The sequence below is a fragment of the Rutidosis leptorrhynchoides genome, chromosome 4 (genome assembly GCF_046630445.1).
Source record: "Rutidosis leptorrhynchoides isolate AG116_Rl617_1_P2 chromosome 4, CSIRO_AGI_Rlap_v1, whole genome shotgun sequence".
In the NCBI taxonomy this organism is placed as follows: Eukaryota; Viridiplantae; Streptophyta; class Magnoliopsida; order Asterales; family Asteraceae; genus Rutidosis; species Rutidosis leptorrhynchoides.
Genome location: NC_092336.1, coordinates 117,007,737 through 117,029,027, shown reverse-complemented (window position 1 = coordinate 117,029,027; position 21,291 = coordinate 117,007,737). Strand labels below are relative to the sequence as shown.

General features: G+C 36.5%; 1 non-coding gene across 1 annotated transcript; it reads left to right on the top strand.

Moving 5' to 3' along the window:
* The first annotated feature begins 5,410 nt into the window (after positions 1-5,410).
* LOC139846360 (small nucleolar RNA R71) lies at positions 5,411-5,517 on the top strand. The gene has a single exon (XR_011759073.1). It is a non-coding gene; the product is annotated as a small nucleolar RNA R71 (small nucleolar RNA).
* Positions 5,518-21,291: the final 15,774 nt, after the last annotated feature.

Sequence of the window (21,291 nt, the reverse complement as noted above, 5' to 3'; positions counted from 1 at the left end):
CTAGGTTGATTGTAATCATACGGGTTAAAGGTGGGAGCAAATGGCCTCGGGGAAGTTGGGTCCGCTTGGTGAAGTTGGCTACAATGAGCTTTCCATTGAGTATGTGCCCGTAGGCCCGAGAAGTTGTAACGCGCTTCATATTCTTGGTTTTCTTGGTTAATATTAATTTGATTAAATTGACTTTCAAGACAAGCTTGGTCATACCCACTCGGAGCACTACTCCCCGCGCCTTTTGCTCCACTACTTCCTTCAACATTACCCGTTTCATATTCATGCCTCACTCTTTCTTCTTCTTCTTCTTCTTCTTCTTCTTCTTCTTCTTCTTCTTCTTCTTCTTCTTCTTCTTCTTCTTCTTCTTCATTTCTCCCAATAGCATTTAGATCAAACCACCTCCTCATTTGTTTGTTAGCATCCCTCTTGAGAACCTTACCGCGCTTAAAGTCAGCATACCCAAATTTGGCCATTTCATAGGCCGTGAACCTCGAAAGATCAATTTCCAAGTACCTTGCTATCCTTGTAACAAAAACACCACCCACAGTACCTCTCTTCCCTTTTGTCCCGGGCTTGTCGAAAAGATAGTCAGAAATAAGATGAGGGACATGGACATTCACCTTATTTGAGATTCAATCGATGAGCCAAATGTCCAAGTAAGACATCTTTTCATTGCTATGGAAACGGTAGTTGACCATATTCGCAATGAATCGGGCTATGATCCAAAGGTTATGTGTCCTAAGGGTGTTGGCTATGGTTTTACCCAGGCAGAAAGCCCCAATGCTCATTTCATGCCAAGCGGCTTGAAAGTTAAACTCTTCAAGGTTGGTAGTGGGGATTCGGCAAGTCAAAATATAGTCTCAAAGGGCATTGGTGTTGTTCCTAAACTCTCTGTAAATCCCTAAGGCCCTGATAAGTTGGAGCATGCTCATTTTTCGTTGTTGGCCGCCTAGGTTAAAGGTCATGTATTCTGGGTCAATAATTGTTTCTACCCTCAAATTGACAATAAGGGTGGAAGTGAACTCCAAGGTTGGGACCATGTAAATGGGCACATTATACCTAAAGATTGGAACCCAAAGGTTGATTTGCCTATTCTCATATGGAGCATTAAAAAGGCCCTCGGCCTCAACAGTCATGCCGGCCTCATCAAGAAGACCCCAGTCAATGCATTTCCCCAGATAGAAACTGTCCTTGTGCCTAAGCTCTAAGCCATCTCTAAAACGTGGGTTCAGCAAAATCTGTTGTAACCACGGGTCTGATGAAAGTCTTTGGATATCCTCTGGGATTTGTGGCATTTCCTCATCTTCAACCTCAACATCTTGTTGAGCTGAGCGTTTACCCCTACCCTTAACTCCAATACTCTTTTGTCATTTTGTTCCGTTTGCTGAGCCACCATGTGACTTTGTTGGTACGTTTGTCTACAAGACAAGACAACAAGAGAAAAACATTGTGGAGAGATAAAAGTTAGCACATAAACAATTCAGTTTCAAAGTCCAATCATAATTTCCAAGTTGATTTCAAATATTCACAATTAATTTCATCATGCAAAACATGCGCGTATATATCATACATGAATAAAACAATTGCATTTAGACATGGTCAATATGTGAAATCAAACAAGACAAACAATTTGGTAAATTTCAAGATTTACACAAAGTTGCAACATTTAGCTCATGCAAGTAATTATAAATCATATGTAGTATCATAAGCTAAACATGCATTATATTTAACTAGTACGCTCATCGTGGTCAAACATGGTCAACATGAATCAATTGCAAAAAGTCAACCCTAGTCAAAGCCTAATTAGTTTAAATTCGACTAAGACAAGAGCATTCATCAAATTATATCAATTCTTCATGTTATAGCATAAATATACCGCAAACAAGCACATTATCACTAATCACATTGCTCAAATTGGTCAAACTCATTCAAAACCCTAGCTTATGAACCCTAATTTTCAATTTCAAATCATACAAGCATGAAAGATAGATTCAAAGCAAGATAATCATGGTAGACTCATAATTAAGCATCAACAATAACAATTAACACTCCAATTTGGCTCAAAATCAAAAACCCCCAAATTGGATGAACCCTAGAATTTCAAAGTTAAAATCTATGTAACAAAGCATGTAAATTATGTTAATAAACATCAATGTAGCCTAGATTCATCAACAATTTGACCATTAACATCATAAATCAAGCATAATCTATGAATTAAGCATAAAGTGGAAAAATGGTAAAAATCAATCAAATCATGCTAAAGAGTGAATTAAAATGATAGTAAGTGAATTAAAATGATAGATTCTTACTTTTCCCATGTTAGATAATGAAGATTTGCAAGAAAATTGATGAAATTTGAAGCCTTGGGTTGATTTAGGTTGATTAGGGTTATAGATGCGCCGCTATTAGAGAGAAAATTGAAGTTGGGTGTGAAAAAATGAAGTTTTAGTCGGGCAAAATTCTTAAGTAGCAGATGCAAAAGCGCCGCTTTTCGAACAGGAGCGCCGCTCTTGACAAAAACAAAAGCGTCGCTTTTAAAAGAAAAGCGTCGCTTTTGAAAGAAAAGCGTCGCTCTAGGCGAACTAAAAGCATCGCTTTTGAAAACAAAAGCGCCGTTCTTGGCTACTGCTCATTTTTGACACAAAATTGCAGGTTAAAGCATCGCTGTTGTGAAAGAAGCGTCGCTTTTGAAAATCAAAAGCGCTGCTCCTAGGACAAAAGCGCCGCTTTTGTACCTGATTGCAGTTTTTCTAATTTTAAGTTCAATTTGACCCATTCACAAACTATTTTTGACGTTTTCCGGTTTACCCATATGCATGCAATACAAAAATATAAAAATGCAACTAAGAAAAGAAATATCATACAATTCTAAACGGAATGCAATTAAAAGAAATTATATACATAATTGTGGAATTTTTTTAACGAGTCTATCACCAGACTCCCATCCCCTTGAGATTTCAACTAATCCCGGGGTGGTAAACCTCCCTTCCCTTTGAACTAAGGGAAACATTTTCATTACCACCACCACTTAATATTGACATAACCAATCATTCATTACCTTAGTTTCATTGATTAACTCCTTAAGTTTTACTTTCTCATGTTTTGACAAATTTGACACTAAGCGTCTTCTCAAGTGTTCATCCTTTTTGGATGAAGCCCGATGCACCCGCCCAAATAACTTTCGCATAGACTTGTCAACAACGTCGTTTTGATTTTTGGCTTTACCTTGAATTCCCTTGGTTAATCCCCCACTACCTTTAATTAGTGAACCTACTTGCCTTGTGGTTGCAATGCATTGCATACTAGCAACAACTTGTGGTGTGGTCAATGGCATTGATGGTGTTTTAACCCGTTTGGTTTTTTATGCTCATGCATTTCCCTTTATCCCAAAGAGTCAATTTCCCGGTCCGAAAGTCAAAGAAAGAGCTCGCGGTTGTCAAAAATGGTCTTCCCAAAATATGGGGTACAACCGAGTCTTCCTTTATATCAACTATAACAAAGTCAATGGGAAATTCCATGTCCCCCACCTTAACAATTAAGTCTTCGGCGATCCCCATACTGAGTTAATTGATTGATCAATTAATTTGACTCCCATTGTACTGGGTGAAAGATCACCTAGGCCTAGCCTTTTGTAAACGGAATAGGGCATGAAGTTAATACTTGCTGCCGAATCGGCTAAAGATGTGAGCATCTCCGAACCGTTTACATTGCATGGGATAAGGAAAGGTCCGGGATCACCCATTTTTGATGGTAGGTTACATTTCTTTAAGATTCCATCATATTCCTTTTTCAAGAAAGCGGTGGATGCTTGCTCAACATCTCCATTTTGGCCATGAGTGTCTTTAAAATTTTCCCATAGTTGGGCATATTCTCAAGCGCCTCCGCCAAGGGGAGTTTAACATAAATATTTTCGTTGTCGGATAAAGTTGACTTACAATCCACATCATTTAGATGTGTAGGATGTAGTGATTGAAGATGTGAGACTGGTGTCTCATTTTTCTCCTTAATTGATGTGGTAGAAACCTCGACCTCGTCCTTTTGCGCCTTTGTATTCGATAAAGTTTCGACCTTTTGCTCTTTATCAACCTTTCCCAATTGAGTTTGCTTAAAATCACCCTTTAACTCCTTGCATGTCGACTCGGTAGTCTCCATGGACATTACACTTTTAACTTGGTAGGGAATGAATGTTGCATCGTCCAAATCTTTCGAAAACTTGAATACCCCATAGTCGATAGTATCAATTTCTAACGCTTCATCAAAATCAAACTTGTCTCCTTCAATATCGAACTTGAAAGCTTGAGGATATTCAGATTGATCTTCTTCAGTTGAATCAATCGAGTTCACTTGAGCATAAGTATTGGTGGGATTTGATGAATTCGCTTGATTTTGGATTGGATTGGTAGTGTTGCTCTCGATAGGAATAACTCTCATGTTATTTTGGTGGTTTTGTTGATTGTTTCGGTTGTTGTTGTAATTATTCGGGTTGACTTGAGTGTTTGAAGGTAAAGTTCCTTGTGGTCTTTCGGCAACTTGATTTGAATTTCTTCCAACGGTGCTCTCAAGGTTTTGGAATGAAGCTTGTTGGTTTCGGAGTTGTTGCTTCAAGTGCTCATTCTCTTTCATTAGAAAAGCTTCGGTTGATTCTACCTTCTTGATGTAGTTTTGCATGATTTCTTCTAAGCTCTTCGAAGGTTGGGATTGTTGATTGTTTTGTTGAGGTTGTTGATTGTAACCTTGGTTATTTTGTGAATGACTGTAACCTTGGTTGTTTTGATAATTTGAATTTGCTTGATTGTTCTAAGGTTGGTTGTTGTAAGGTTGTTGGTTTTGGTATTGGAAGTTGTTGTTTCAGTTTTGGTCATAGTTGTTGTAACCTTGATTTCTGTTTTGGTTCGTGAATCCGGGTGGTGTATTGCTTTGGTTGGTGAATGATACTTGTTTTTGATTAGGATTGTAGTAGCTTTGGTTAGATGTTCCTCCCCGTTGGTAGTTTTGATTACTTACTTAGTTCACATGAGCATCTGAATTCATGGGAATATCATCTAGATCATAATGATTGCATTGAGTAATTTGAGGACAATTCTTTGTGATGTGGACCCTCACATCGTTGACAACCTACTTGTATTGCAACTACTGTTTGTTGAATCTTCTTCAATTCTTTCCCAAATGTTTGAAATTGATTATTCAAGCTTGCAAGCGTCACTTGCCCATTTTCACTCTCGACTTGTGCTACATTCGTCCTTGCTTAATCTCGCGGTGAAGGTGCCCATTCATAAGTGTTGACCGAGAAATCTTCTAGCATAATTTCGGCCGCATTTGGTGATTTGTACATAAATACACCACCGGATGAAGAATCAAGATATCACTTCTTTAACATATTACAACCTCGATAGAATGTGTTGATATACTCCTATTCGTCAAACCATGCGGTGGGCAAGCTCTTAGTAGCTTCTTAAATCGTACCCATGCATCATACAAACTCTCATCACCCCGATGTGTGAACCCATTAATCTCCATTCTAAGCCGCTCTACTTTTGACGGTGGAATGAAATGATTGATAAAGTCGTTTGTTAATTCTTGAAAAGAGCTTATGGAATCGGATGGTAAACTTCGCATCCAAGCTTTTGCGTCTCCTTAGAGTGTGAAGGGGAATGCCCGTAGCTTAAAAGCGTCATCGGTGACGTTTTTGGTTTTGTACATATCACAAAGATCATTAAAGTGTTGAATATGTTCGAATGGATTTTCAACTATCAACCCATGAAAGTATGTATCCTTGATCAACGTGAAAAAGTTACCCTTGTTATTTTAATTATCCGCTTCAATTGGTGGTTTTGTAATAGTCGGTGCTATCATTGTTGGTGCAACCAATCTAGCGTTCTACATTGGCGTGTCATTTGGATCATTCAATAATTCTTGATTAAACGGAAGACCATTAGGATTGCCCTCTTCATCGTGAATCAGATTACCGTTTGGATCCATCTCTTCTAAACAAAATGGCAAAGCTTCGAAATTCTTTCTTAACACCCTTTCTTTTCTACGATTATAAACCACGTGCACGTGTCTTTTCGGATCGGAAAATGGTTGTGTGAATTCTTGATCCTTGTGAAACCTTGTTTTCATACACCAAAGGTACCTATCCTTCAATCACAACACAAACACAAGCGGTTTTCCCAAACGAAAATAATAATATAAAATGCGAAAAGTAACTTTCGTAAGGGTGAACCCCTACGAAAGGATCGAACAATTAAATGTTTAAATCAAATAACCAACTAAGCTAACCGCATCCCCGGCAGCGGCGCCAAGAAAGTGTGATGCGTGCGTGACAATACATCTTTTACCCTCTAAATTTATACAAGATTCAAATATTACAAATAAGCACACATAACTAACGCGCACTTAGAACCCGGTTATTATAGCACTTTGATGTAAGTATTATTATCAAGTTCTTCCCAAGAGACACGGTGTAAGTTGGATATTTGAAACTATCAATTGTGCTAGAGTTTGTTTGATTGGGGGGTTCCGATTGATATCAACTAACAACTAAAACTTGTACAATTGAACAAACATAAATTTATCAATTAAACTAGTGACAAGAAACAAGTAGTGAACTATTAAGACTAAAAACAAGTTAACTAAGACGTGTTCACTTATCTAATCCTCTCTATGCTTGGCTTGCATCGTTTTTGTAGTGACCCGAACTTTTCCATGTTTATATATATTAAATGAAATTGATTTTTACAAGATTAAGTGTTTCCAATATGTTAAGCAATCAAACTTGTTAAGACTTGATTATTTGAAATGAGTTTCATGTAGACAATTGACCACCCAAGTTGACTGGCGATTCACGAACGTTAAAACTTGTAAAAACGACATGACGATATATATATATATATATATATATATATATATATATATATATATATATATATATACATACATACATATAGTTAACATGAGATTATGATAAGTAAGTATCTCCATAAGTATATTAACAATGAGTTATATACATAAAAATGAGACTACTAAGTTAAGAAAGTCGAAACGATATATATAACGATTATCGTTATTACAACGTCTTACTAAATACATATGTATCATATTAAGATAATGTTACACTATATTTAACATGATAAAATGATAATTATATATATTAACAATGAACTACATATGTAAAAATAAGACTACTAACTTAAGGATTTCGAAACGAGACATATATGTAACGATTATCGTTGTAACGACATTTAAATGTATATATATCATATTAAGATATAATAATATATCATAATATCATGATAATATAATAATTTAACATATCATTAGATATAATAAACAATGGGTTAACAACATTAAATGAGATCGTTAACTTAAATGTTTCAAAACAACACTTACATGTAACGACTAACGATGACTTAATGACTCAGTTAAAATGTATATACATGTAGTGTAATTAGATGTATTAATATACTTTTGGAAGACTTCAAGACATATATCAAAACACTCATACTTAACGAAAATGGGTACAGTTACATTCCCATTCTTTTTTTTCATCAAGAATTCTAGTCGTATTCATACCCGTATTATACACAGCTTCTAGAAGTACTTACTGTGGGTATATACCAATAGGAACTAGCATGGGATTCCACTCTTGATTATGTCATGTATGACTAATCAATTTTAACTTCTACCATGAACTAGTCAACTAACTAGAACTCCTTTTAACCCCACTCACCACTCACCACTTACCACTCATCATTCACTCTATTTCACTTCCAATTCTCTTTCTAATTCTCTCTCAACACACACACACTTATGAAAGAATTTTTCCAGTAGCTAATCATCATCTTCATCAAAAATTACTTCAAGAATCAAGCTATAATCATCTTAGGAAGAACACTTCAAGAACACTTCAAAAATCCTTTCAAGTTTACTAGTTTACATCCAAGCTTTCTAATCCATTCCAAGTAATCATCTAAGATCAAGAAACCTTTGTTATTTATAGTAGGTTATCTTTCTTATTCAAGGTAATAATCATTTTCAAACTTTGATTCAATTTCTATAACTATAAACTATCTTAATTCGAGTAAAAATCTTACTTGAACTTGTTTTTGTGTCATGATCCTACTTCAAGACCTTTCAAGCCATCCAAGATCCTTTGAAGCTAGATCATTTCTTGTCACTTTCAGTAGGTTTACCTACTAAATTTGAGGTAGTAATGATGTTCATAACATCATTCGATTCATACATATAAAACTATCTTATTCGAAGATTTAAACTTGTAATCACTAGAACATAGTTTAGTTAATTCTAAAATTGTTCGCAAATAAAGTTAATCCTTCTAAATTGACTTTTAAAATCAACTAAACACATGTTCTATATCTATATGATATGCTAACTTAATGATTTAAAACCTGAAAACATGAAAAACACCGTAAAACCGGACATACGCCGTCGTAGTAACACCGCGGGCTGTTTTGGGTTTGATATTTAAAAACTATGATAAACTTTGATTTAAAAGTTGTTCTTATGGGAAAATGATTTTTCTTATGAACATAAAACTATATCCAAAAATCATGGTTAAACTCAAAGTGGAAGTATGTTTTTCAAAATGGTCATCAAGACGTCATTCTTTCGACTGAAATGACTACCTCTTACAAAAACGACTTGTAACTTATATTTTCGACTATAAACCTATAATTTTTCTGTTTAGATTCATAAAATAGAGTTCAATATGAAACCATAGCAATTTGATTCACTCAAAACGGATTTAAAACGAAGAAGTTATGGGTAAAACAAGATTGGATATTTTTTGATTGTTGTAGCTACGGGAAATATTGTAACAATTCTATACAAATCATAACTTAACAAACTTATATTGTATTATTCATGTATTCTAATATATATCATGTAATCTTGGGATACCATAGACACGTATACAATGTTTTGACATATCATATCGACCCATCTATATAATATATTTTGGAACAACCATAGACACTCTATATGCAGTAATGTTGGAGTTAGCTATACAGGGTTGAGGTTGATTCCAAAATAATATATATAGTTTGAGTTGTGATCTAGCCTGAGGCTTGTATACACTGGGTTGTGGATTGATCCAAGATAATTTATATTGATTTATTTCTGTACATCTAATTGTGGACAACTAGTTGTAGGTTACTAACGAGGACAGCTGACTTAATAAACTTAAAATATTAAAACGTATTAAAAATGTTGTAAATATATTTTGAACATACTTTGATATATATGTACATATTTGTTATAGGTTCGTGAATCGACCAGTGGCCAAGTCTTACTTCCCGACGAAGTAAAAATCTGTGAAAGTGAGTTATAGTCCCACTTTTAAAATCTAATATTTTGGGATGAGAATACATGCAGTTTTATAAATGTTTTACGAAATAGACACAAGTAAATGAAACTACATTATATGGGTGAATGATCGAAGCCGAATATGCCCCTTTTGCTTGGTAGCCTAAGAATTAGTAAACCGATCTACTAATTGACGCAAATCCTAAAGATAGATCTATTGGGCCTAACGAACCCCATCCAAAGTACCGGATGCTTTAGTACTTCGATGTTGTTTTTATCATGTCCGAAGGATCTCCCGGAATGATAGGGGATATTCTTATATGCATCTTGTTAATGTCGGTTACCAGGTGTTCACCATATGAATGATTTTTATCTCTATGTATGGGATATATATTGAAATATGAAATCTTGTGGTCTATTATTATGATTTGATAATATATAGGTTAAACCTATAACTCACCAACATTTTTATTGACGTTTTAAGCATGTTTATTCTCAAGTGATTATTAAGAGCTTCCGCTGTTGCATACTAAAATAAGGACAAGATTTGGAGTCCATGCTTGTATAATATTATGTAAAAATTTCATTCAAGAAACTTATTTTTGATGTAATAAATTCTTATTGTAAACCATTATGTAATGGTCGTGTGTAAACAGTATATTTTAGATTATCGTTATTTGATAATCTACGTAATGCTTTTTAAACCTTTATAGATAAAATAAATGTTATGGTTGTTTTAAAAATGAATGCAGTCTTTGAAAAATATCTCATATAGAGGTCAAAACCTCGCGACGAAATCAATTAATATGGAACGTTTATAATCAATATGAACGGGAAATTTCTGTTGGTATCCGAGCGTTGGTCTTAGAGAACCAGAAAATTGCATTAGTGTGTCTTACCGAGTTTGTTAGAATGCATTAGTGAGTCTGAACTTCGACCGTGTTTTTCTTCAAACACGATTGCTTAACATTTTTTTTGTTGGAAACTATATATTATTAACATGTAAATATTATGTGATATATTAATCTCTTAACGTGTTTGATATTGTGTGATAGATGTCTACCTCTAGTACAAATCCCATTGATTCACCTAATAATAATGAAGAGTCGAATATATTTTGGGAAGATTCACAAATTCCCGAAGAGGAACTGGAAGAGGAGGAACTGGAAGAAGAGGAACCAGAAGAGGAGGAATCGGAAGAGGAGGAACCAGAAGAAGAAGAGGTTCCGGAGGAAGAAATATTGATACCTATAGTAAATCGATTACATAAAAGAAAATCCTCAACCAACGGACCAAAGTTAATAATGGTCAATGGTGTTTCCGCCGAGGAAGCAAAATATTGGGAAGATTACCAATTTTACGATTAATCGGGTCCCGATGAGGATTCCGATGATGTTATAGAAATTACCTCGACCCAATTTAATAAAGAGAAAGAAAATAATAAGGGAAAAGGTATAAAAATAGAGAAACCCGATTCCAACCCCGATGAACTTTATATGTATCGACAACATCCGTATTTCCTAAAATGTAACAATGACCCGGGAACCTCTAAACCATCAGGTTTTTCTAAACCATTATGGAAAACGACGGCTCGTATTGGAGAAACACCATATATTCCTAGAAAATTAGGAAAACGAACCAAGTCCGAAGAAGAAGAAACCAGTGATTCAGATTAGAGGGTTGTAATCATGTTGTGTATTATATGTATTGTAGTGTGCTTGTACTTTTATATTCTATGTAAAAATTGCTTGTATTGTTTGTTAATTATCTTTTACGAATCTAATCCTTATCTATTTTACAGTATAAAAACAAAATGGACGTTAAGGGTAGACAACCGAATATTTTAGAAGACCTACCAGAGGATATGATTGAGGAAATCTTGTCTAGAGTCGGTCAGAATTCATCAGCACATTTAGTTATGGCGAAATTAACTTGTCAAACATTTGAAAGACTTTCCAGAAATGCCTTAGTTTATAAAAGGCTTTCCTTTGATAGGTGGGGTATATTACATTGGGGAGACCGTAAGTTACGCCGTGTTTTCTTTAAAGCATTAAATGCGGGGAACCCAAATGAAATTTTACGCTACGGGTTAAGAACCTATTTTGACTCAACATATCCCAACATAGGATTTCGCGAGTTAGAAAGAGCTTCTAACATGCAACAAAAAGAAGCATGTTATACATACGGGTTAGTGATGTTCGCTTCTTACCAAAGTGAGAAAAAGAATATCGGATTACAACTTTTAAATAAAACCTTTCCACAAGTGACAGATTCAGTAGTTGAGGTGAGAAACAAGGTTTTTAGATTATTACGGGGCTGTTGGACATTACGAAACCCTCGTCCTTTTGACGATATTACAACATGCTGCCTAGCCAATGGTCATAATGGTTATTTTTCACAAGACCAAGGATGGGAAGTCGTCTTAGTAAAACCAGAATGCATGACTTGTTTCTGGACTTATGAATTACGTGTCTTTATTTCCTTTGCTGAACAACTTGCGTATTAACTAGATTTATCTTCAAAACTGTCCTGTATCATAGTGTACTATATTTCATGTTATATGTAATATAGCGAAGTTGTAAGTTTGAAGAATATTTGTATGTGATATATTATTATAATCCGTTTTTCATATGGAATTGTAGTAGTTGAATTGTATATTAGCTATTAAGTATGAACTTAACGGGTAGGTAGTACCCGAATTTAAACTTATAAAACGCTAATATGAAGAAAAAGCTTTTATAAATGAGTTCATATTATGCTACGAAATACTATTGACTACTCTTAATATTCTGTATGATTAACTCTATTCAGTTGACTATTTTGAAGGAAATGACACCGACTACTCGACACACCATGAATATGAGCGAAGAGGAATTTCGTACCTTTCTTGCTGCAAACATAGCCGCAGTACAGGCTGCGCTACATACCAACAATAACTCTGAATCTAGCAATGCAACTAACGGCGTAAGAAATTGTGTAGGATGCTTCTACAAAGAATTCACTGCCTGCAAACCTTTGGAATTTGATGGAACCGAAGGACCAATTGGATTGAAATGGTGGACCGAGAAAGTCAAATCGGTGTTTGCCATAAGTAAGTGTATTGAAGAGGACAAAGTTAAGTACGCTATGCATACCTTCACAGGTACTGCGTTAACTTGGTGGAACACCTATCTTGAACAAGTAGGACAAAATGCTGCTTACGCACTACCGTGGTCGGCATTCAAACAATTGATGAACGAGCAGTACCGTCCTAGAAACAAAGTCAATAAACTCAAGGCAGAACTTAGAGAGTTACGAACACAAGGGTTCGACGTTACCACATATGAACGACGATTCACAGAGTTGTGCCTATTGTGTCCGGGAGCTTTCGAAGATGAAGAAGAGAAGATTGACGCATTTGTAAAAGGGTTACCAGTAAGGATTCAAGAAGATGTGAGTTCACACGAGCCCGCTTCTATACAGAAGGCAAGTCGAATGGCTCATAAACACATAAATCAGATTGAGGGAAGAATTAAAGAGCAGGCGACCGAAGAAGCTAATACGAAACAACTCAAGAGGAAGTGGGAGGAAAACAGTGACAAGAGTCACCAGTACAACAACAACAACAACAACAACAACAATTACAACCACAATCTCAACAACTATCCCAACAACCGCAATAATAACCGCAATCCTAACAATAACTACAACAAACATCCCAACAACAACAACTACAACAACCGTTTCAACAACAATAACAATCCCAACAACAACCTCAATAACAACAACGGCAACAAAAACCTAAAACAGCCATGTCATAGGTGTGAAGAAAATCATCAGGGGTTTTGCACTACATTTTGCAACAGGTGTAAAAGAAATGGTCATAGCGCGACAAAGTGTGAGGTCTACGGACCAAAGTTTAACAGAACTAAAGGAACAAATAATGTCGGAACAAGTAATGCCGAAACGAATAGTGTCGGAGCAAGTAATACCAATGTTATTTGTTATAAATGTGGAAAACCGGGCCACATTATTAGAAATTACCCGAATCAGGGGAATACTAATGGGCAGGACCATGGAAGAGTTTTCAATATTAATGCGACAGAAGCACAGGAAGACCCGGAGCTTGTTACGGGTACGTTTCTTATTGACAATAAATCTGCTTATGTTTTATTTGATTCGGGTGAAGATAAAAGCTATATGAGTAGAGAATTTTGTGCTAAATTAAGTTGCCCATTGACGCCTTTGGATAGTAAATTTTTACTCGAATTAGCAAACGGTGAATTAATTTCAGCAGATAATATATGTCGGGAGAGAGAAATTAAATTGGAGGATGAAACGTTTAAAATTGATTTAATACCAGTCGAGTTAGGGAGTTTTGATGTAATAATTGGCATGGACTGGTTGAAAAAGGTGAGAGCAGAGATCGTTTGTTACAAAAATGCGATTCGCATTATGCGTGAAAAAGGAAAACCTTTAATGGTGTACGGAGAAAAGAACAACGCGAAATTAAATCTTATTAGTAGTTTGAAGGCGCAAAAACTAATAAGAAAAGGTTGTTACGTCATTCTAGCACACATCGAGGAAGTTAAACCTGAAGAAAAGAACATCAGTTATGTTCCCGTCGCAAAAGAATTTCCCGATGTATTTCTGAAAGAATTACCGGGATTACCCCCACATCGATCCGTTGAATTTCAAATAGACCTTGTACCAGGAGCTGCACCAATAGCTCGTGCTCCATACAGACTCGCACCCAGCGAAATGAAAGAATTACAAAGTCAGTTACAGGAACTTTTAGAGCGTGGTTTCATTCGACCAAGCACATCACCGTGGTGAGCTCCTGTTTTGTTTGTCAAGAAGAAGGATGGTACATTTAGATTGTGTATCGACTACCGAGAGTTGAACAAACTTACCATCAAGAACCACTACCCACTACCGAGAATCGACGACTTATTTGATCAACTACAAGGCTCGTCGATTTATTCGAAGATCGATTTACGTTCTGGATATCATCAAATGCGGGTGAAGGAGGATTATATTCCAAAGACTGCTTTTAGGACGCGTTACGGTCATTACGAGTTTATGGTTATGCCGTTTGGATTGACTAACGCACCAGCTGTGTTCATGGACCTCATGAACCGAGTGTGTGGGCCATATCTTGACAAGTTTGTCATTGTTTTCATCGATGACATACTTATTTACTTGAAGAATGATCAAGAGCACGAAGAACATTTGAGAAAAGTGCTAGAGTTGCTGAGAAAAGAAAAACTGTACGCTAAGTTTTTAAAGGGTGCATTTTGGTTGGAAGAAGTTCAATTCCTCGGTCACATAGTGAACAAAGAAGGTATTCAGGTGGATCCAGCAAAGATTGAAACCATTGAAAAGTGGGAAATCCCGAAAACTCCGAAACATATACGCCAGTTTTTAGGACTAGCTGGTAACTACAGAAGGTTATCCAAGACATTTTCAGAATAGCAAAACCCTTGACTGCATTAATGCATAAAGGGAAGAAATTTGAATGGAAAGATGAACAAGAGAAAGCGTTTCAATTGTTAAAGAAAAAGTTAACTACGGCACCTATATTGTCATTACCTGAAGGGAATAATGATTTTGTGATATATTGTGACGCCTCAAAGCAAGGTCTCGGTTGTGTATTAATGCAACGAATGAAAGTAATTGCTTATGCGTCTAGACAATTGAAGATTCACGAGCAGAATTATACAACGCATGATTTGGAATTAGGCGCGGTTGTTTTTGCATTAAAGACTTGGAGGCACTACTTATATGGGGTCAAAAGTATTATATATATCGACCACAAAAGTCTTCAACACATATTTAATCAAAAACAACTGAACATGAGGCAGTGCAGATAGATTGAATTGTTGAATGATTACGACTTTGAGATTATAGATTGAATTGTTGAATGATTACGACTTTGAGATTCGTTACCACCCGGCGAAGGCAAATGTGGTAGCCGACACCTTGAGCAGAAAGGACAGAGAACCCATTCGAGTAAAAGCTATGAATATAATGATTCACACTAACCTTACTACTCAAATAAAGGAGGCGCAACAAGGAGTTTTTAAAGAAGGAAATTTAAAGGATGAAATACCCAAAGGATCGGAGAAGCATCTTAATATTCGGGAAGACGGAACCCGGTATAGGGCTGAAAGAATTTGAGTACCAAAATTTAGAGATATGAGAGAAATGGTACTTAGAGAAGCTCATAAAACCAGATACTCAATACATCCTGGAACGGAGAAGATGTACAAGGATCTCAAGAAACATTCTTGGTGGCCATGTATGAAAGCCGATGTTGCTAAATACGTAGGGGAATGTTTGACGTGTTCTAAGGTCAAAGCGGAGCATCAGAAACCATCAGGTCTACTTCAACAACCCAAAATCCCGGAATGGAAATGGGAAAACATTACCATGGATTTCATCACTCAATTGCCAAGGACTGCAAGTGGTTTTGATACTATTTGGGTAATAGTTGGTCGTCTCACCAAATCAGCACACTTCCTGCCAATAAGAGAAGATGACAAGATGCAGAAGTTAGCACGACTGTATTTGAAGGAAGTTGTCTCCAGACATGGAATACCAATCTCTATTATCTCTGATAGGGATGGCAGATTTATTTCAAGATTCTGGCAGACATTACAGTAAGCATTAGGAACTCGTCTAGACATGAGTACTGCCTATCATCCACAAACTGATGGGCAGAGCAAAAGGACGATACAAACGCTTGAAGACATGCTACGAGCATGTGTTATTGATTTCAGAAACAGTTGGGATCGACATCTACCGCTAGCAGAATTTTACTACAACAACAGCTACCATTCAAGCATTTAGATGGCGCCGTTTGAAGCACTTTATGGTAGAAAGTGCAGGTCTCTGATTTGTTGGAGTGAAGTGGGGGATAGACAGATTACGGGTCCGAAGATAATATAAGAAACTACCAAGAAGATCATCCAAATTCAACAACGGTTGAAAACTGCACAAAGTCGACAAAAGAGCTATGCCGACATTAAAAGAAAAGATATAGAATTTGAAATTGGAGAGATGGTCATGCTTAAGGTTGCACCTTGGAAAGACGTTGTTCGATTTGGTAAATGAGGGAAATTAAATCCAAGGTCTATTGGGCCATTCAAGATTATTGATCGTGTCGGACCAGTAGCTTACCGACTTGAGTTACCTCAACAACTTGCGGCTGTACATAACACTTTCCACGTCTCGAATTTGAAGAAATGTTTTGCTAAAGAAGATCTCACTATTCCGTTAGATGAAATCCAAATTAATGAAAAACTTCAATTCATCGAAGAACCCGTCGAAATGGATCGTGAGGTTAAAAGACTTAAGCAAAACAAAATACCAATTGTTAACGTTCGATGGAATGCTCATAGAGGACCCGAGTTCACTTGGGAACGAGAAGATCAGATGAAGAAGAAGTACCCGCACTTATTTCCAGAAGATACGACAACATCTCCAACTGCTTGAAATTTCGGGACGAAATTTATTTAACGGGTAGGTACTGTAGTGACCCGAACTTTTCCATGTTTATATATATTAAATGAAATTGATTTTTACATGATTAAGTGTTTCCAACATGTTAAGCAATCAAACTTGTTAAGACTTGATTATTTGAAATGAGTTTCATGTAGACAATTGACCACACAAGTTGACCGGCGATTCACGAACGTTAAAACTTGTAAAAACGACATGACGATATATATATAGATATACATATAGTTAATGTAACGACCCGACCAAAACCGTTATTGACGGCGCCGTTAACTTAGGTCCCGTTGCGTGGTCGTAGTCCCTATATGAGACTCGTTTGACCAAAATTATGTCGCGTTCATTTGAAAGGTACAAAGTTTAGTTTAACAAACGGTTCGACAATAAGTTTAAGTTTACAAAGTTATAAAGTATAAATGAAATAACTTGCGACATAATTAGTTTAAAAACACAGTTGCTATAAATAGCGTAAGTAAGTAGACAAAAGTTTGAATCCAAAAGTGCTATCCCTAGCGTATGCATGCATGGTAGACTCCAATCAAGTAATCAAAGAGTGCGGAAGCATGTATCAAGTAGCCAAGTATGAACCTGAGAAAACATGTAGAAAACTGTCAACGAAAAACGTTGGTGAGATCATAAATGTATTTGTAAAAGTATATTTTGAACCACAATAGTTTGTATAGATGATTATCCAAATCATATTTATTCCGAAGAATGTAGTTTGTATTGCGAGCACCCAATTACCAAAGCTTAACTGAATCTTCCCTCTGAATTTTGAATATAGTGTTAGAACATACACTATGCACGTTGAAATTATATTTCATCCACTAACGGTAGCGAACCGTCTGAATGAGGGTTCGTTAAACCCGTATGGCCACACAACATAATCACTCGCTTACACTTACACCCTGCAAGTGGAACTAATGATAATTGGATTGAGGACTTTTGTTCTAACTCGTCTGTATCTTTGTATTCGTATTTGTGTTCAAAGTATAAAAGTATGAAAAGTATATATACATGTGAAATGTATATAAGTATGTAATGTATATGTTTCTCAGCCCACGATTTAAAAGAATAAAAGTATTTGCAAAGGTGGGACTATGATCTCACCTCGAGTGCACGAGTATAAAAGTACTTCACAAAGTAACGTATGCATGATAGTTGCTTAGCCTTGACCTAAACAAGTAAATTGTATCAATTAACCGGTTACGACACATGGTTGGGTGAAATGTGTTCAATTAGTCCTATGGCTCGTTACGACTCGAATAGTATAGCATGTGAATCACGTTGTCAAGTTTCATGCAAGAATCAAGTATAAAAGCATGTTAGAACGATTGTATAAAAGTTTGGTTAAGTTTGACTAAAAGTCAAACTTGGTCAAAGTCAACGAAAAAGTCAACACGTTCGGGTCGGGTCCCGAACTATTTTTCTATGCTAGTTATTCATATATAAGCATGTTAAAACAAGTTGCATGTAAATTGGAGGTCTAGAACATGTCAAACATTTTTAGTAAAAAGGTCAAGGGAAACAGAATCTGGACGCGGCTTATGTCGCGCCGCGGCCAGGCCTGTCGCGCCGCGACAATGGCCGTGGCCTGGTCCCAGGCCTGTTTCACTTGTTCAAGGCTTGGTAAAATTTCAAACAAACGCAAAACTCAAACCGTAAACAATTAGAAAGCGTATCTTATACCGTTGGAAAGCTCTTTTGACAAGGAACACAACTAAACATGTTTCATCAAACAAAAACAACATTTTCCATAACCGATTTCTCGTCAAGTGATCATTTAAAAGTCCATTTTCAAAGTTTCAAGTTCACAAAATGCATTTTAAGTTTCGGGAATCCAATTCACACATATGATATGCCGTTTTGAAGGTAATGAAACATGCATTACAACTAAATACTAACAATTAACATTTCATGGTATTCAAGCATCAAAAGTTCATCTCAAGAACGATCAAACCCTAATCAAGAATCACAAAATCATTAATCATGTTTTTGAAGTTTTACAAATCAACCTACACATCAAAATGAAGCTAGTGATACTAGTAACACAATTAAAACATGAACTTTAACAATTTAACAACATTTAATCTTCCAAATCAAAGATTAACCAAACCCATTTTCAAGTGTTCAAACTAGTTACTCAAAACAACAAATCGAACAAACAAAACATATATTCATGTTATACACGAGCCATAGACACTAACTAACACCATTTCAAGTCAAAAACACGAATTTAGAGAAATCTAGAGTTTTTAGAAAGTTACCCAAACGAGATGAAGTTGGTATCAAATTGTAGAGGATGAAGAGAGGATTCCAAATATGTAATTTGTTTTGAAGTTTGCTTCCAATCCCGAATTTAGATGATGATTCTATGAAGTTGGGGTTTGTGTGTGTTCTTGCTAGAGAGAAAGAGAGAGAGATGGAGGGATTGAATGGTGGTGAAATGGGTTGACTAGTTGACCTAGTCAACTAGTTTGCCCCGTGTCAATTTTAGTCCCTCGAGTTTAGAAGCGGGTGCGGGATTTAACCAAACGAATATTTTAAAAACGCTCGAGTAGACGAGTGATGTTATAATTAAATAACGAGAATATTATAAACGTTAGTCAACAGAAATTGGGAATTTAAATAGCGAAAGATATTATTTAAAAAAAAAGACGGTGTTAAAAATAAATTTAACGGAAAAACGCGGGATGTTACATTATCCACACCTCAAAAGAAATTTCGTCCCGAAATTTAGTTGGAAGTAGTAGTTGTTGAATCTTACTCGGGATCTTGCGCTGTAAATTCTACGAATAAGTGAAGGTACGTCCTCGAGTATTTCCACGAATTTTGACGGTCGGGATCATATGTTGTTTTAAAGTTTGGTTCCATGATTTTATGGTTTCCGGTCCCCCTAGGAAGTGAGGTTTATCGTCGATAGTGAGTTCATCAAAGAAGATAACAAGTTCTCGTTTCGCAAAACACGTCTTTGAGTTGTTACATCAAATGTAGGATAACGGAGACCCAAAATGAGTCGGAAAAGTCTAAACGGCTAGCGACGGGTCCAAAACACCCCAAGAATTTAAAGGATCGAAATATAGCGGATTTAGCTTCCTACGTTTCCCGAAAAGGATTGCACCTTTCCAAGGTGCGACTCTTAACGTGACGCGGTTTCCCACGTGGAATTTGAAATGTTTACGTCTAACATCGGCGTAGCTCTTGGTGATTACGAGTCGCGTAGGGTTTTACCTGAATATGAATAAATTTCTCGGTTGCTCATGAATAACCTCGGCCCCGGTGAATTGATCATCGTTTACTTGGTTTGACAAAGGAGAATGACGTTTCCGGTCACATGTGGTTTCAAAAGGAGTGACGTTAAAACTCGAATGAAAATCATTGTAGTACGAGGATTCGGTTAAAGGAAAATACTTTTCTCAAGTAAATTTGAAGTTGGTAATACAAACTTGTATTATGGTTTCCAAGGTTTAAATCGCATGTTTGTTCGGTCCGTCGGGTTGTGGATGGTACGCGGTACTCATGTCTAAACGCGGTCCCGAGGCTTTTTGTGAGGCACTCCGAAGTCTAGAAATGAAACGAAGATCTCGGTCCGAAACGGAGTACATTCCGTAAGGTATATTTGAACAAATCCATTAGGACTCGAAAACGTTAGTTAGAACAAGTTTCTCAAGAAATTTGCGTTGCGGAAGATTTATCGGTTTCCAAAAACGTTCGTCGGGACTATTCACCCTCGAGGTGAATACTAGCATAACGTGAAGAGTCTCTCCCCATTGAGAATTTAAAATAAAAGATTTCCTGAACCGGAAGTACGAGGGTGATGCAAAAGAAGTTCCCGCCCCGATGTGAGCATAACGAGTAAATTGTAGTTAGTCAATAAGACTGCGCGAGGACGAGCTAGTATACCTGTGTGACATACGGTTGAAGTCGAATGGAATCGGTAATTCATTCGGAAGCATAAATATAATTTGACAATAATTGAAGGTGTGTCCCCGGTATGGTTGTTATAAATATTCTCGGAGTTTTCGGATGTCCAAACCTGAAAAGATGAAGTCATGTACATGGCACATGGTGGTGTTTAGGTTGATCGAGTCTAACCACCATCACGCGTCACTAGAACTTTGGTATGTCTTACCGTAATATAACCACGTTGATCGAGTGTCGTTATATTACGCTAACTCATACCTCCATTCCCACATCACTCTATAGATTCAAGTTCGTGTCATCGCGAAAATCTAAAATAAACAAAATGTAACGACGTCTCAAACGTGACTCGTATTAAATCGAAAGAATTTCTGTAAATCTAAGGAAGCGTTTCCCCGTGGGAAGTGTATAAATGATTGTTCACGTCAAATCGGTTCGATTCAAACAATAATGTATTTAGGTACGAAAAGAGTAACGAGTCATGATAACGAGTAGTACGCAACCGTAGCGATAAACAGTGATGACGATAATCATCTAGAGTAGTGACGGTGACTTTGC